This window comes from Protopterus annectens, chromosome 1.part0 (assembly GCF_019279795.1).
Source record: "Protopterus annectens isolate FY-2018-M chromosome 1.part0, PAN1.0, whole genome shotgun sequence".
Lineage (NCBI taxonomy): Eukaryota > Metazoa > Chordata > Ceratodontiformes > Protopteridae > Protopterus > Protopterus annectens.
In genome coordinates this window covers 1,739,289,472-1,739,307,237 of record NC_056725.1, presented here as the reverse complement: position 1 = coordinate 1,739,307,237, position 17,766 = coordinate 1,739,289,472, and the positions used below count along the sequence as shown (strand labels likewise).

General features: G+C 38.6%; 1 protein-coding gene across 1 annotated transcript in view; it reads left to right on the top strand.

Moving 5' to 3' along the window:
• The first annotated feature begins 9,816 nt into the window (after positions 1-9,816).
• Positions 9,817-17,766, top strand: part of LETM2 (leucine zipper and EF-hand containing transmembrane protein 2) — a 1,071,376-nt gene continuing 1,063,426 nt past the window's right edge. Inside the window, exon 1 of the mRNA XM_044068981.1 lies at positions 9,817-9,979. The gene's annotated coding sequence lies outside the window, so the exon portion shown is untranslated. The remainder of the gene's footprint in view (positions 9,980-17,766) is intronic.

Here is a 17,766-nt window from a genome sequence, read left to right as displayed (position 1 = left end):
TCTTTGTTAGTGACTGAGTGGTTGGAGGAAATGTTGTTTGTGAGTCCTGGGTTTGGGTGTACATCACCGCATTTTGATAGTTCTAGAAGTAGGTGGAATGTTATATGGGTAGTTTGAGTTATAAGAGGAGGTTGTAGTAGAGAGTAATTAGCTAATTTAAGTTTGGTAATCTTTGGGGTGAGTGTGAGTTTTGTTAGATGAAAGGGGTTGCATACAAATAGGGAGGGTGAGATGTTAGAATAGCTATGTGTGTATGGTAAGAATGGAGCACTTAGGGTACGGGGTACTATGGGTGGTGTGAGAATGCAGGTGTTGAGAAATGTGACTTGATATTGTGTGAGGAATGTAGTAATGGTAATGGTTGATACAATATAACTTTGCAAACCTTTGAACATATTGTGAGGGTTGTAGGTCTAGATACAAGCATTTTGGATATAATTGATGGTTTGGGATATAGATAGTCTTGTGAGAGTTGGGAAGGTTGTGGAGAGGGCGTGGTGAAATTAGGGAGTGGTATGGGATACATGTGTGTTGTGATTAGTTGATGGGATTAAGGGTGGAGCTGGTAGAGGTATAAATGTAATTGAAATGGGGGTGGGTGGGAATGGGTGTAGCGTCAGGGAGTGGAGTGAGCCCAAGCGTAGTGGGTTGGCCCAGCTGGAGGGAATAAGTGAATGTAGAAAAAGACAGAAAAAAACTATCAGGTTGTCCTAAGGGCAAGAATGTATGTTATATTGTACTCAGAGAACTATGCATGAAGGGACAGTAATTGAGTTGTCAGGATCAATGATCAGGGGTTGCTATATAGCTGTAAAGCACATTCCCTTGTAGCTTATTATTTAAAAGACTAGACCTTGCTGTTAGGTAAAAACTACTGGGGCACGCAAGCTGCTAATTAATGAAGCTATGCTGCCATATGGTGGTCTGTTTTGGGAACTGGTAATTGTATTAAGAAAAAGAAAGAGAAAAAAAATGGGGAGACGAACGTTTTCATGGAAGTTCTAGTGAGTGTGCAAGCCTCAAAGACAGAGTAATACTGTACAAGCAATGGATGATAAAGGCAAAATAAGCATGCATCTACGGTCTTTAGCAACAGGGAGCTCTCCCTATGTAGTGTTAGTAGGAGATTCATGGCCATTGGTTTGAAGGGCCCAGTCCTAAACACCTGGACTCAGGCCGATGGGAGAGGTAGGACCAGCGATGTTCTGGGAGAGAGTGAGAGGCAAGCACACTCAGAAGAGGACCGAGAGAAGCATCCGATTCACAGAGCAGTGATTTATTCAGGGAATGGTGAGTTATTGTTTTACATTTTGTTCATTTGTTCCACTGGGTCTATATCAGTTGAGCGAAAACCCCTTTACGCGAATACAAACACTTCGAACTGCATTGCGCGAAGTACGTAAACCTCGAACATCCAAAACCGCGAATTCTGAAATGTTGATTTGTTCTGGTTGGCCCGTCTGCGGTATAGCTCCATAAGCTAAGTGTGTGATAGATAGGACTTTAGGGTTAGGATTTGGGTTAAGGTAAGTGCATAGATAGGTAATGTATGTAAGATTTAGTGTAGTGTTAGATGTAGGTTTTTTTTAAGTGTATGTATGTGTGTTATTTATTTTGTTTGGGTGTATGTCTGTAGGGGAAGTGTGCGGTAGTTACGGACCTTAGGGTTAGGGAGAGGTTAAGCATAGTGCATAGATAGTTGTGTATGTGAGGTTTAGTGTATTGTTGAAAATAGGGCTTTGTTAAATGTATGTATGTGGATTATTTATTTTGTTTGGGTGTATGTCTGTAGGGTTTGGTTAGTGTATGTATGTGATTTATTTATTTTGTTTGGGTAGGTACTAAGTAGCGGGTGGTGGGGTTGGCTGACTATAATAGTTTGATATTTTATTTTTTGCGGTTTAGTGCGTTCGGGATTTTCGCGGTTCGAGATATAGGGGTCAGTGTTTAGGTATTCGCGTAAAGGGGTTTTCGCTGAACTGATATAGACCCGTTCCACATTATGAGAGGTAGTATCCTACATTTTGGGGATGAAAAAGTACCTCTTAACTGTTCCCGATTTTGTCTCGTGTTTGTTCTCTTTGTCAATTTTTTTTTTGATTTTCTGATAAATCACTGACAATTATACTCAGTCAATAATGCCAGACATTAGAGTTTCGTACTTCTTATTCAGAAAATGTATGCTGATGCAAAACCCATTGCTCTGGGCAATAATGGAGAACAATGGACTGCAGTAGTACGTTTGTGTAGTGCTTAGAATGTTAAGGCAGTGGAACAGTTTGACAGCTGCCTACTACTACCTTAACATTTTAAACATTATCTCAGACAGTTAAAAAACTCAGCGATCCATCACCAGATGTGCCTGATTTTGCAGAATGACTAGGCTTTACCTCATACCTTTGCTATGTTCCTCATAAAATGCTTGCTTTTCTGGTAAACCACTGAAAATTGCAGTCTGGGAATAACATTAGACATTAAAGTTTTATACTTGTTGATTTTGTTTCAGAAAGTGCATGTTGATGTAAAGCTTTTGCTCTACTAACTCTTTAATGTCTCTGATTTTTGCCCTATCTATCCCGATCAAATTCCTTACCATTCAGAAAACGCATGTTGATACAAAACCTGTTGTTCCATTTAAGTATATAATGGCCTTGATTCTATCCTTTCATACTTCTGGCCTGCCCCAAGTAAGTTGTTTGATTTTTCTTCTAAACTGCTGAGGATTAGTCAATGCATAGTGATTTAAACCTGTTGTTCCGTTAACTTTTTAAGGGAATGAAAAAAAAATAAAACAATATTCATGCATATCGAGGACCAGACTTTGTACTGACATAAGAGAATCCAGCTTATCCAATATTAAAGAGACATTAGAAGAATTAGATATTTTAATTGACACATTTTACAGGACTTCAGGACTCCATTTCAATAAATCAAAATCAAAATTTTTATTTTTAAATAAAAAAAAGAATTCCAGATGAAGGGGAATCACATTATAGGGAAACAAGAATCTACCTTAAAATATCTAGAACTTGAGTTATGCAAGGATAATAATGAATTAGTCTCAAAAAACTCCAATAATATCATCAACACAATTAAAATCTCTGTGGAAAAGTGGAACAAAATAATATTAACATTTGAAGATAGACTACAGTTAATAAAAATGATTTTACTACCCCAAATCCTATATATAGCTTTGGCAATACAACTTTTTTCAGAAAGGAATATACTTAAAGAAATAAACTCATGCCTCATAAATTTTTTATGGTTTCCCAAAATAAAGAGTATAGCTTTAACACATCATATCAGACCATGGAAACAGGGAGGATTAAACTTTCCTGATATAGAAACATATCTAAAAGCATCAATATCTAAAACAATCTCACATTGGATAAGTCCAAGTTATTCTGCAAATTGGAAAAAAATTACTAACTGTAATATCAATAAACTAATTTGATTAAAAAAAAAATTTCAAATAACAGATAAAAACAATTTGCCATGTCACATATTATGTATTAGTATGCAATATAACATAACTAAGCTCACTAAAACTCGTATGATTAATTATTACATTGACTCATTTAGGAAAATTATTATTTATTTATTTGCAGTGGTGATGGACAGGTTGACAGATGAGATCAGACAGGAGTCCCTGTGGACTATGAAGTTTGCAGATGACATTGTGATATGTAGTGAGAGTAGGGAACAGGTTGAGGAGACCCTGGAGTGGTGGAGATATGCTCTAGAGAGAAGAGGAATGAAGGTCAGCAGGACTAAGACAGAATATATGTGTGTGAATGAGAGGGAGGATAAAGGAATGGTGAGGATGCAGGAGTAAAGCTGGTGAAGGTGGATGAGTTTAAATACTTGGGATCAACAGTTCAGTGTAATGGCGAGTGTGGAAGAGAGGTAAAGAAGAGCGTACAGGCAGGGTGGAGTGGGTGGAGAAGAGTGTCAGGAGTGATTTGTGACAGATGATTACCAATAAGAGTGAAAGGGAAGGTCTACAAGTGGGTAGTGAGACCAGCTATGTTATATGGGTTGGAGACAATGGCATTGACAAAAAGTCAGGGGTCAGAGTTGGATGTGGCAGAGTTAAAGGTGTTAAGATTTGCACTGGGTGTGACGAGGGTAGACAGGGTTACGAATAAGTCTATTAGAGGGTCAGCCCAGGTTGGACGGTTTGGAGACAAAGCCAGAGAGGCGAGATTGCATTGGTTTAGACATGTGCCAAGGAGGGATGCTGGGTACATTGGGAAAAGGGTACTGAAGATGAAGCTGCCAGGTGAGAGGCAAAGAGGAAGGCCTAAGATCAGGTTTATGGATGTGGTGAGAGAGGACATGCAAGTGGTTGGTGTGACAGAGCAAGATGCAGAGGGCAGGAAGAAATGGAAACAGATGATCCGCTGTGGCGACCCCTAATAGGAACAGCCAAAAGAAAAAGAAGATTAATGCAAATATAGATTTAAAAATCTGGCTTGATCTTTTAACACTATTCATACTTACAAAGAGCTATTCATATAAAATATACAGAGAAATAATTAATTCCTGGGTACAGAAAAGATTTGCTTGTTGGTTTCAATGCATCAAAGAACTAAAAGTTCTAGATATGCAAAGAATAGAAAAAAATACAAAATTCCACAACAAGATTGGATAACTATACATAGCATTCTGATGTATTCGCAAAATTTATGCAGAATAATTAGTAATTCTTCATTTAAAGAAATACCTAAGCTTACGAAATACCTATATGAAATCATATATAATGATTATGACATGGGAAATAGTATTTTGAAATTTTACAAGATATTGATAAATTATAAAACAACACCTAAATCCTCATATTGGCATTATATAACAAAAGGACACTCATTACAGCTAACTGAAGAAATTAAATAAAATATTTTATTATCAATAAAATGCACATCCTTTACACAATACTGGAAAGTTTTAATTGGAAATGCTTGCACAGAGCATTCTTAACTCCAGATAGTATTACCAAAATTAATTTTTCAACAAAGGGAATATGTTGGAGATGTGAGCAAATACACAATGCAGATTGGAATCACATTTTTTTCAACTGTGGTAAAATTACGCCATTTTGGAATGGTATTAAAAACTTTTTACAAGCTTTATTTAATGAATCGTTTAACTTAGCTAAAGCACTAGTGTTATTAAATGTGTACAAAGGTCCTCATTTGAATGAGTCAAATATGTATCTAGTTTGGACAATGTTAGAAAAATATATAATAATAACATGCATGCTTAGTGCATTCGAGGTTTAAAAGGGTTAATACATTTATTCTGTTCACACTGCATGAATCTGCACAGCTATTAGAAACTTAACAAGAGGCATTTCATTTCTGCTAATGTCATGAAAATAACAAGAGACATTTCATTTTTGCTAATGTCATAAAACCTAACAAAGAGATATTCATTTCTGCTTATGCCATGAGAAAGTATGCAGCTGCTAGAAGCTTTGATAAAAAAAACAATAGATGCTTGAAAGTATAAACCATAGTCAGCATTACTTGTACTAAAGCGAGAAATGTACCATGAATCCAGACAAAATGTAACACATGTATTAGAACAGTACAATTGAAGAATTGAAAAGTTAAAATGGGCTAAAATAAGCCCAAGGCCAGGTTATTTTTCTCAAAATGTTTTGCAAGCTAGCAAATAATCTAACCTAGTCAGCAATAAGTCTAGTAACATTTTCTGTAGAACATACAGAAAGCTGTGTCTAACTATGTCAGCAATAGAATAGTAACATTTTCTGTGTGACAGGAAGAGAACTGTATAAGAATAACATACTAATCACCAGTAATTCAGACAAACCTTGTGCCTACATGCTTTGTCTCCTTGCTGCAAGTAATAAAGGGTGCCTTGCTTGAACCTAACGTGAATTGGTCTTTGAAGTTTTTTCCTTTGACAAATTGGTCCTTCGGACCGGAACCCTCTCTTCACCTCGGATCAGACGGCCAGGTGGTTGAAACCATACGGGGAAGAAACCAAATCGGTTCTTCTTATATGGAAAGTCCTCCGACTGAATTGTCGTTCAAAAGAGGCCAGCCACTTTCTGATCTGTGACTGAAGGACGGGTCTCCGCGAATTGGTGATCAATCACGTGGGCTCAGGTAAGGTGAATCTACTTTTTTCTGTTTTCTGTTTTAGATCAGGGACTAGAGGTATATTGTTTTTGTCAGACTGTATTTTTCTCACAAGTCAGGGACAAAAATGATTACTGTCTTGTCATAGATCAGGAGAAACAGAATAAGTAGGCAGTCATTCTGAAGAGACTATAACAAAATCCGTGGTACCACGTTAAAAAATTAAGAGAAGTTACGTAACGATCAAAGGGTAGAACAAAATGGGTAATAATTGCACAAAAAGACCCCAAAATCCACCTTTAACAGAAGACGCAAAATATATGCAGTCGCAGCGCGCCGACAATATTAGATATTATTCAAAATGGGTTAATAAATACGAATTCGACGGAAAATTAGAAAAATCCTCACTTATCAAACTTATCAAACACCTCAAAAGTGATTCCAAAAGGTCGGGTAAAAAAGCAATGTCGATTAGGAATTCCTCAGGCACACAGGTGGCTTGAGGAAGTAAACCGTCTGGAACAAAAGAACAAAAATTCAAAAGCAATGTTTTTAGATAAGGAGGACAATAACTTAGTAATAGCATCAGCACCTCCGCCTCCCTTACCAGAATATGAAGCAAGTGAACAGGTTAGTCCACACCTACGATATCCTGTAGTCACTGAAGACAGAGATATTATGAAACTAAAACTGACTAAAATTAGAGATCCCATCAGGACCAGGTCCCAAACAAAGGCAGGTAACTCAGATGAAGGCATCAAGTTATGGCAAATGGTTAAGAATTCAGGATCTATAAGTGAAAATAAGAAATATGCCCACTTATAGAAGTACCCAATCCTCAGGCAGGTCAAGACAATCAGGACCCAACTATTTTAGTGTATAGACCTTGGACTCCGGAAGACATCCGGAAAGTCACTGAGGGAATTCCCCATCCAAAGGTTAATTTTAGAAAATTCTCAGAAGATTTACAAGGAATGAGGCTGAGTTATAACCTAAACGGAGAAGAAATAGAAAAAGTAGCTAGACAGATTGTAGGGCCAGATTGGTACATGATTAGTGGGAACTGGAATCCCCGTGACACTGTACAAAGACCCCTCCCACATAGCAGTGCAGAATTAGACACCAGAGTAAAAGGTCTTACAGACCGCATCTCTGAAAAAAGGAAACCTAGGGCAGACTGGACTTGCATTAATCAATCAGACATTTAACATTTTCTGTAGAACATACAGAAAGCTGTGTCTAACTATGTCAGCAATAGAATAGTAACATTTTCTGTGTGACAGGAAGAGAACTGTTTAAGAATAACATACTAATCACCAGTAATTCAGACAAACCTTGTGCCTACATGCTTTGTCTCCTTGCTGCAAGTAATAAAGGGTGCCTTGCTTGAACCTAACGTGAATTGGTCTTTGAAGTTTTTTCCTTTGACAGAAAATATTTGCAATCTCAAGGAAGTGTATAAACAAGAAGATGGAATACAAACACAATACTGACTTTGGAAGACTTCTACAGCCTACTGAAGACCACAGCATTGTTGTATATTAAAATTAAAGAATTAAGGATTCATCCTAAGCCATTTATTAACAAGTCATGGAAAAATGTCTTATCATTGATTGACATTTTACAATGACTGAACAGATATACCCTGATAACTGAATTTTTATACCTATAAAGTAATTGTATATATTGAGCTCTGTTATAGTGTCAGGCTGATGTAAATAGTGTATATAGTTATTTAAGATATTATATACAAATACTATGGAATGTATTCAACTGTATTTGAAAAATAAAACAACATTTTGAGAAAAAAAAGAAAATGCAGATGACTGCAAACTAGGAGCCATTATTGAATCCCCAAATTATGTGGCTATTCTACAAAAGGGCCTTATAGAAACAGATGCCTGGTGCCAGAGCCATGGGCTCAAGCTTAATGCCAAGAAATGTATAGTTATCCCCTTTGGAAAAAAAACATGTACCCATGATTTACCACATAGGTGGCAGTACACTAAACATTGAAAGTGTGATGAGAGACTTAGGGACACAGGTGGACAGTGGTCTCACTTTCGATAACCACATCGCCACAACAGTCAGGAAATCCTTCTATGTGGCACACCTCATCATTAAGGGCTTTTCATCCAGAAAAAAGGAGGTCATTGTCCCACTGTACTCATCCCTCATTAGACCCATTATAGAGTATAATACCCCGTTTGGTATGTACCTCACAAGACATCTGCAACAGCTGGAAAGGCCACAGAAGTACCTCACTGAAAGAATCACAGGCCTAAAGCAGATGCCATATGCTGACCATCTAAAAAAACTCCAGCTATACTCTGTGGCATATCGTCTACTCAGAGGCGATCTCTGCTTAACATACAAGGCCATGTCAAACCCTGAGCTGTTGGACATGCTCCACTTAAAGAAATCCTAATCCCTCAGAGCCACACGCTCCAGGGATCTAAGCCTTGTTATCACAATGAACAAAACATGCTGAAGGGATAGGTTCCTGACCCAGGGACTCCCCATACTCTGGAATAGACTGCCCATACATGTCAAGCAGAGCGCCTCCTTGGCCCTCTTCAAAAGGAACCTTGATGATTGGGTGGGAGATAGGAAATTCACCCCGGGGATCATGGCAGTCGCCCTGCTAGAAAAGGGTCCAGAGAAGTAAATATTGTGGGAAGAAATATCCAGGGAATTGTTATGGCTAGGCTTGCATAGGCCCTAGGGCCGATAGCATAGTACTAACCTATGAACCTATGCATATTAATTCACATTCTCGTATTCTGCTAATCTCTCAGTTTAAAAGTTTATTTCAAAAGTGCCCCTAATTCGTTAACATTCTAAGTGCTGTGATTTTGAGTAATATATTTTCAAAATTGTCTTTGATTTTAGACCTTTGCCATCCTTCCCATTCCTAATCCATGACTTATATTCTGGCTAGTCAAGAATTTTTTTTTAACTTGTCCAGAATTCTTGAGCAAAGAAGTGAAGTATGTATTTAAACTGTCTACCTATTGCATTACTGGACATATCAATGACGAAGTTTTATTACTACTGTGCTGTGTCTGCTGCATCTAACGTGCTCTGCGTCTGCCTGAAAACTAGTTTTAAACTCTGTGTTTTCATCTTTAGGTCAATGGTGCTCTGCAGTATCTGCAATAACCTGGAATTTTTTCTCCTTGGTATTATACAACGTACGTACCCTGTCAAGCTAGCCTAAACTGCTTAAAACGTTAATGAAGTAAAAAAATGGAACTCATAAAACTATAAAACGTACCCCACATCTCTCAACCTCTAAAGAAATCTGACAGAGTAAAATAATGGGCGGGGGAGAGAGAGAGGGACAAAGCCCCCCAAAATAGGGACAATATTGCTCTTATAAAGTTGCTAGAATAACATACTTTGTATTAGCATGTATTACTTGAAAGGTAAGACGTCTGAAACTCAAATGTTTGCCATTATTTATGAGATTTAATCCTCAATAATTTCCCCAAAAACAAAACTTTTATGAGGAACACACCAAAAATATTAGGTAAAAAGGGGTATGCTTGAAACACAGGTATACAGCAGCTGAAACACCAGAAAAACGAGCATTAGCTACAAATACACCCGCCTCCTCACTACTGTATGATTTTGTATTGGTTAAAGTTCATGTAAGTGAATTCTTAATTCCGGTGTGCCGAAACTGGGAGCGGGTAACGTCACGCGTTTTATAGTCAACAGTAACCGCCTCTTTTCTGAGACCGGCTGGGCAAGTCTCTTCTGCATTCAGTCGGGGGTTAAGTTGTTTTTCGTATAAAATTATTTACGGATGGGACTGTTTAACTCGAGTCCGCCCAGCGGGAGAGGGGGCCACTGAGCCTCACAGTGCAGTAAGTGAAATACCATAATACACGGGCACATTATGGAACCGGGTGAAAGGGGTTTGTGGCCTTTGGTTGTCTGTTGTATTTTGCACTTATTTAATAAGTAGAAAGCCAGGAATTTGTATTGGGTCCCTAAGAGGTTAGCATCAGAGTTGATTGAGCTTCCTTGTGTTTGTTGGTGGTTCCTTTTAGTGGATGGTTAGACTACATTGATTCTGGCTATTACACTTTTATTTTCTTAGTTTTGGATTTCAGAGTGTGCAGAATATACAAAATTTCATGATATTTTAATATCTTTATCAGGACTAAACTCGGCTAAGGCACAGTCTTGTTTGTTGAAATGGTTGAATCAGTATAACCGATTAACTGTAATTTCTTAGAAAACAGTATCAATATATCTGTATAACACAAGCAAACAGCTGTGTATGTGTATATATGTATAGTTTTGTGTGTGTGTGTAGATATATATATATATATATATATATATATGTGTGTGTGTGTGTGTGTGTACATCTTTTTCCAATTTTTGTATGGGATTGGGGTTTTGTGTCAGCTGTCACTACCTTTGTTAATTTATTGTCACTCTCCTACCTTCTTTGACAGTCATGTCTGACTGTCACAAGTACTCTTTTATGCAGTCCATCCATCTCTTGGTTGAACATCTGTGTTTCTTCCTGCCTTCTTAATGTCTCCTAAAGCTTCTTACCTAAATCATCTTTTACTTTCTTGTACAGTTGGCCACACTGCTGTAATCTGTTTTCCTTGAACTTCATTGCAGTAGGTTGTTGGCATGCCTTCTTTTCGATGTCCTCATCTCTTTGCCTCACATTAAGCTTCCTGCCACCCATCCCAAGACACTTTCTAACTACCGCCTCAAGCTTCTTGAACTGCCATACAGAGTAACTGTTTTGCACCACTGTTATGTGCACTTTACTTTTGAGCTTATTTTTTATCATTTATTTATTTGCATTTGTTTGCCGGGAGGTCTACTGGACCAAGGTGAGCCCATTTTCAGTAGAGGCCTTGGGGAGAAAAGTTCCAAAAACAAACAACATGATAAAGCTACAAAATCAAAATACAGAAGTCAAGCAGCAATAGTACAGAACACTACATTACAGAATAGGTGATACAGTAAAATAGATAATACTAGTTATAACATATATATTTTAAGTATGCAAGCCAAACAAGTCTACAGTTGATGACATGGGATAATAGCGAATGTGTGAAAAATACAGTGTTGTAGTTTTGCAGTAGAGAGGGAAAGATGGAGAGCAGCAGGTTAAAGATTCTGAAAGTAAGGTATAGCCTTAGAGCTATTGCGATATAGGCATCAAGAATGAATAGTAGATTATGTGTGGCTGGATGGCATGTCCTGGACTTAGTAAGTTGGAAGCACTGAATGTATATGGGGATTCTGAGCCGTAAGTGAGATGGTGAGAAAAGTAGGAAGACTAGGAATATTTTTTTTTTTTTTATAGTCAGTGCTGGTACATGTACACAGCCAGTGGGTGAACAGGTGTTGTTTCAGCGGTCTTAAAGCGTTTAGGGTTGCTAGTAGAACTAATTGAAGGAGGGAGAGCATTCCATAGTTTTGCTATAGTATATGGGTAATGCATTTAACCAACGGAAAGGTTAGTTTTTGTTACATTAAGGAGCATCTGATTTATCGCAGAGGTCAGTTTGGGTGATACATGGTGAACATAGAGGAGAGGGCAGGACAATAGAAGGCTTATAGATTAGCTTATGAGCTGTGGTTAGTTGCAGGTATATTAGATGTTGGGGACGTTCTAGCCAGTTTAGAGATTGGGGTGATACTCAGTGGTGGGAGGAGTTTTTGGTGCTGGTTACAAATTTTGCCATTTTTATTGTAGCATGAGCTCAGTTTTGATTTAAGAGAGGACTGTATATTAGTAAGGAGAGGTGCACCATAGAGCAAGGATGGAAGTAGAAAGGAAGAAGCAAGGGATAGTCTTGCTGCATAGGTGAGGAAGTATTTGTGCTTGTACAGAATGCCCAGTTTCTGATGTTTTTTTTTTTATGTTTGTGTTAATATGCTGGTTGAAGGTTAAATGCTCGTCTATGATGACCCCTAGAAGTTTGGTATATTGGATTACTGAGAGGCAAGTGTTGTTGAATGAGTTGATGGTAAATTCATTTTTGGTTAGAGGTGTTGGGGATGAATAACATGAGTTTGGTTTTATTAGCATGTAGGGCTAAATGGTTATTATACATCCAGGTTTCAGTGGAGGTTAAGGCATTTTGACTGAGTGTATGTATTTGTAAAGTAGACTTGGCCATACATGTGATGGTGTAGTCATCTGCATATTGGATGACATTAGCATGGGGTATGCTGGTTTGGAAATCATTAATGAAAATGCTGAAGAGCAGTGGACCTAGTATGGACCCTTATGGGACTCCAGTATTGATGTTGAGGAAAGGAGAGAGGGATTGGTGCCATCTGGTTGCTTGTTGTCTGTCTGTAAGGTAGTTGGAAAACCAGCCTAGTGTAGGGGATGTCATGCCTAATTGTAGAGTTTGGTCAGAAGAAGTGTGTGGGGGACAGTATCGAATACTTTGGAAAAGTCAATAAATAGTGAGGAGACAAGGTATCCTGAGTCTTGAACATGGTTCAATGTGTATAAGAAAGATGCAAGAGCAGTGGTGGTGCTATGACTAGGCTTAAACCCATGTTGAGCTGGGGAGATGAGGTTGTGGGGTAGTAGTTAGTTGAGTAGTTTTTGTCATTCTTTTGTCACAAACTACCCCAACACTAACATATATGTAAGTGTATATTTGTGTATATGTATGTATGTATATATGCATGTATATGTGTGTGTCTGTGCGTGCAATATATATATATATCTTTGTGTGCATGTGTGCACACATTTTTGTGTTTATAAGTACATATGTGCGTATATGTGTGTTTGTATATTTATATATGTATGTATATGAATTATAGTCTTTAGCTAAAACTGCCTTGGTTCCACTTTAGTGAGAGTAGGAGGGACTGGTGTCATTTTCTGGCCTATGATTGTGTAAAAGAAAGAAGTTTGTGCTGTTTTTGATTAGCCACAAGGCCTCGTTTTTTTATCAAATCTCCCTGCTATTTAAGCGCCACAGTTACGCAATGCTTGGTTCATAACCTCCAGACAAGCTAAGAATTATATTACCATATCCACTGTTTTGGCACTTGTTTTTCACATTGTTTTTATCACAGTTCCATTAACTGTTTCTGTGTTGAATATCTGCACTTTTTAACCAATTTTAACAGTGTTTTGTTAGAACTGCTGGTCTCTCTGCAGTGGTGCCTAGCAGTGATCTCTATAGTCACCAGTATCTTGCAGTGTAATTGACCCTTGTAATCTGTGTAGATGCAGATTACTTGCAGTGTAAGTTTCTGTTAAAATACTCTTACTGTCTAGACAGATTTTTTTTAACTACTAGAGCATATAGTTTGTGCATAGATGATCATTGTTCATCAAGTTGCTTGTCTTATTGACCTATTCAGTATTTAAATTTTCTTCCTTCCACCCTAGTAGATCAGTAGCCATGGATATGCACTTCCCAACTCTCTGTGGCCAATCTGGTAGAGATGTTTATTCTGAGGCATTGCTGCAGTTGCCTCATGTACACTTGACTATTCAGTCATCCCTTGTAGGCTTTCGGATATTAGCAAAGACCTTTTCCACCCCCACAGTGCCTTTTTAGGCAATACCAAACTGAACTGAATCCACAAAGGAATATCTGAAGGTGGTACTGCTTAATGACAGAAGTCTTAATAAGAAACTCCACTCCTTGCAAGCTTTCCTGTTTCTGGAAAATGTAGACATCTGTGTAGTAACAGAGACATTGTTTAAAGTCGTGGAGCGTACCTGCAGCAATGCAAGGTTATAATGCCTTTCACATCTTTAGACTAGCTACAGCACAGAAGGGAACTAAAGGTGGTGGAGTCTTAGTCTATATTAAAACCAACCTCACATCCAGACTAGTTAAAGTGAATAGCCCACTGGAGCTCATACATGGGCAACTCACCATAAACAGGGTCTCGTACCATATCCTTGCAACCTATAAGTCCCCCTCTCATGTCCCAGGAAGCCCTTCCTACTTATATCAATGTACTAGAGTCCCTCACCATTCAATCCAGAACAATATTCATTGGGGATATCAACTACCCCTTTATAAAATGTGAATCCTACACCACTTCTAATACACAAGCCCAGTGATTCATGAGCTTTGTTAATACCCCCTGTCACAAAAGGAAATATTGCCAGCCCAGCTATCTGGAATTTTGTAAAGAATTATATGTAATTTGAGAATATTAATATGATTTATATAGAAGTGTGACAGAAGGAGATACTGCCAGCACAGCTGTCTGGAATTTTGTAAGTAATCATAGGTCATTTGTGAATATCAATATGATTCATATGCTAGTCTTACAAATGTATTAGAACTGCATGTTATGCATATGTTAAACTGTCAGTACAGAAGTTTGTGTTGAACAGGGTTTGTATAGTACTGAGCCTAGATGGGTGACCACAGTGCACCCTACTGGATTAGAACAGAAATGTATATAAACTATTGTACCTGTGTAAATGTATATGTTTTAACAGTGGGAACTAGAACATAAGAGGGTTAACTTCCAAAACGTCAGGAAAATAGCTGAAATGTTTTTATGGTTGTGCTATAAAAGTTAGTTTCAGTGCAGCAAGGTGACAGGATATCTAGAACTATGGTGCCTTCTGCATTGTTTTGTAAGTGTTTTATAGTTTTATGTCTTCCAGCAGTTGAAAAGTTATGAAGGCTATGTATTTTCACAGGGAGATGCTAGATGCTACATCAGTGGGGGTTGTGAGCCTGTGAACTGAAGTCAGGTGACAAAAAGTGATGTCATGCTGCAAGTAACCCAGCAGCTGTGTTTGAGATGTTAATTTAAGAATTCTACTGTCTGAGAGAGAAGGCATTTTGTTTCTTGTCTTTGACCTAACAAGAACACCCACACACCACTGCTGCACTTGCCTTGCCGTAAGCAAGTTAAGTAGGGTACAGTAATTTCTTTTAGCTATAGTTAGGAATATAGTAAAGATTAGTTTAGATGTTTTCTGTATTTGCATGAGTCTGTCCTGCAATGTTGTTTTAAATATTTCCTGTGAGTTTGAACTCTGAAGTTATTGTGATGATTTATTTAATATTTTCTTGATCTTTTATTATTTATTATTGAATATATTTAAATATGTATTTGTGTCTGATATGTATGAGACATATTTAAGCTTTTAGAGTACTTGCATATCTACTTGGTGACACTGTACAGGCCACTCCTAATAGCCTGCCTCTTGGTCAAACTACTATTTGGATTATTAGTAACATTACACAGTAGGATTGGGCACCCTTTGGTAAGGGCCTTAAAGTAGCTGATAAGGGGTTCTGGTGGCAGTGATAAATAACTTATAGTCTGGGCAGAAGGGGGCATAGCTAGTAAACCTGTGCCAGTCTTGCCCAGGTGTGTATGTGTATGTGTAGAACAAATCTCCAAGAGTGTGTGTGCCAGCTACTTGGGCAGGGACCTGAAGCACTGTTTGGACCAAGAAAGTGTTGGAGGACTTGGCTTGGAACCCTGGCTAAGTACTCAACTGTATAGCTGTGCTAGTGGGGAGTTTTATTGGGGATCTCGAGAAAGAGGGACACACAGAGTAAACTGCTCTTAAGGGAAATTGCACTTTACTGTGTGTGTACTTGTCATCATCCCAGTGTGCATTCCCCCACTGTTGCCAGTGGTGAGGATTGAGGCTTCCTGATTACTGGGCCAGTGCAGGGCTGTCGCACCTAAATCCTAGAACACTTGCTCCATTCTACTACCAGGGGTACAAACATCCTTGACCTTGTCCTCACTTACATGGGGGAGTGATGTTTCTTACCCAATGTAATGTCTTTGCTCTTCAGATCTGATCGTAAGGCAGTATCGGTTGAAATAAAAATGAAACCCAGGGATCCAGGAAACCAAAACCCTATAGGAACTATTACAAGGCTAACCTGTCTCTACTAAGCAACACCTTGGCTAAATTCCAAGCATCCCCCAAATACAATAACACCATACAATTTGCTGAGGTATTTACAAAATCTCTGTACAGCTTTATTGATAGCTGTATAAACCAAGCTGTGCCCACTCATATTAATTAAAGACAAACACAAATGACAAGCCACCCTGTTGGAATCACAATATCAGTCAGTTTTAAAACAAATGAAAAAAAATATTGGCCAAGTACAGGAAGAACAAAGCCCTACATACTAAAAGCACCCTGACCAATATAATCAGGCATCTAAAAAGGGTATATTAATACTTCAAAGGCTAAATATGAAGAAAACATAGCTTCTCACGCAAAAGGCAACCACAAAGCTTTTTACAGCCATGTCTGTAACCTCAGGGGAAATACATAACAATGAGCAGAACGTAGTATAAATGGCATCACCCACACTGAACCGGGGGCTATTGCAGACATTTTGGCTGATAGGTTCAGTTCAAATTTATCCCCAAACTCCACCTCAATAGTCCACAGGAAATACCTCATACCACAATTCCCCCAACCATTACTAGGGAACAGGTCATCAATGCACTTTCCAAAGTCAAAAACACTGCATCGATGGGCCCTGACAACATCCTGGGATGCTTAATAAATAGCATGAAAATGACCTGTCTGGTCCACATGAATCACTTTTCAACTGAAGCCTACAGTCATAGAATAGGGCTACAGTCTTTCCCCTGCACAAAGGAGGCCCAGCCACTGATCCGGGTAACTATAGACCCATAAGTCTGACCAGCCCCGTATGTAAGGCCATGGAAAGAACCATCATGGACATTTTAAATGAGGACATGGGTAGCTTACAAATCTGGACCCATCACAGTTCAACTTTGTTAAAGGAAGATTATGCCTATTAAATGTGGTGGACTTTTTTGAGAAGGTCACCAAAGCAATAGATGAAGGCAAGACTGTGCTCACTGCATACCAAGATCTGGCCAAGACTTTTGATACAATACCCCACTCAGACATTATAGACAGTCTCACTAATATAGATGACCCTTATATCACCTGCTGAATAGCCAACTGATTCACTAACAGGACACAGAAGGTCAAAATAGGTGAGGCCATCTCCACCAAGAGGCCAGTCACTAGCAGAGTCCCCTAGGGCTTGGTACTGGGCATGCTCCTTTTCTGGCATCTATTTCTCTGAAATGGAAGCAAATACTGAAGGTTTATGGCTGACTAAGTTTGCAGATGATTGCATCAGCTCCCCTGCAGACAATAATATTCTTCAAGAAGGCCCATCTCTCGTTAACAAATGGTGCTGATGCTATGGTCTTAAACTCAGTGCTAAGAAATGCATAATTGCACCGTTTGGGAAGTCCACCATCCTGGTTAATTAACATGTTGATAATACACCCCTAAGAGTTGACCCAGTGGTAGACAGTAGCCTTACCTTGGACCACCATGTGGCCACAGTGGTGAGGAAATACTTTTATGCTGCACAACTTATAAGTAAGGGCATGGTATCTAGGTACAAAGAGGTCATTATCCCACTGTATTCTGCCCATAACAGACCAGTCATAGAGTTTAGTGCTCCCTTCATTATGTACCTGATCAGGCATATGCAGCAACTAGAGTGAACTTAGAGGTTCTTTACAAAAAGACGTAACAAACCTGCCTTATGCAGAGCACCTTAAAACCCTTTCTTTCTACTCAGTCTACTGTAGATTGCTGAGGTGTGATCTATGTCTGGCTTACAAGACTACGACAAACCCC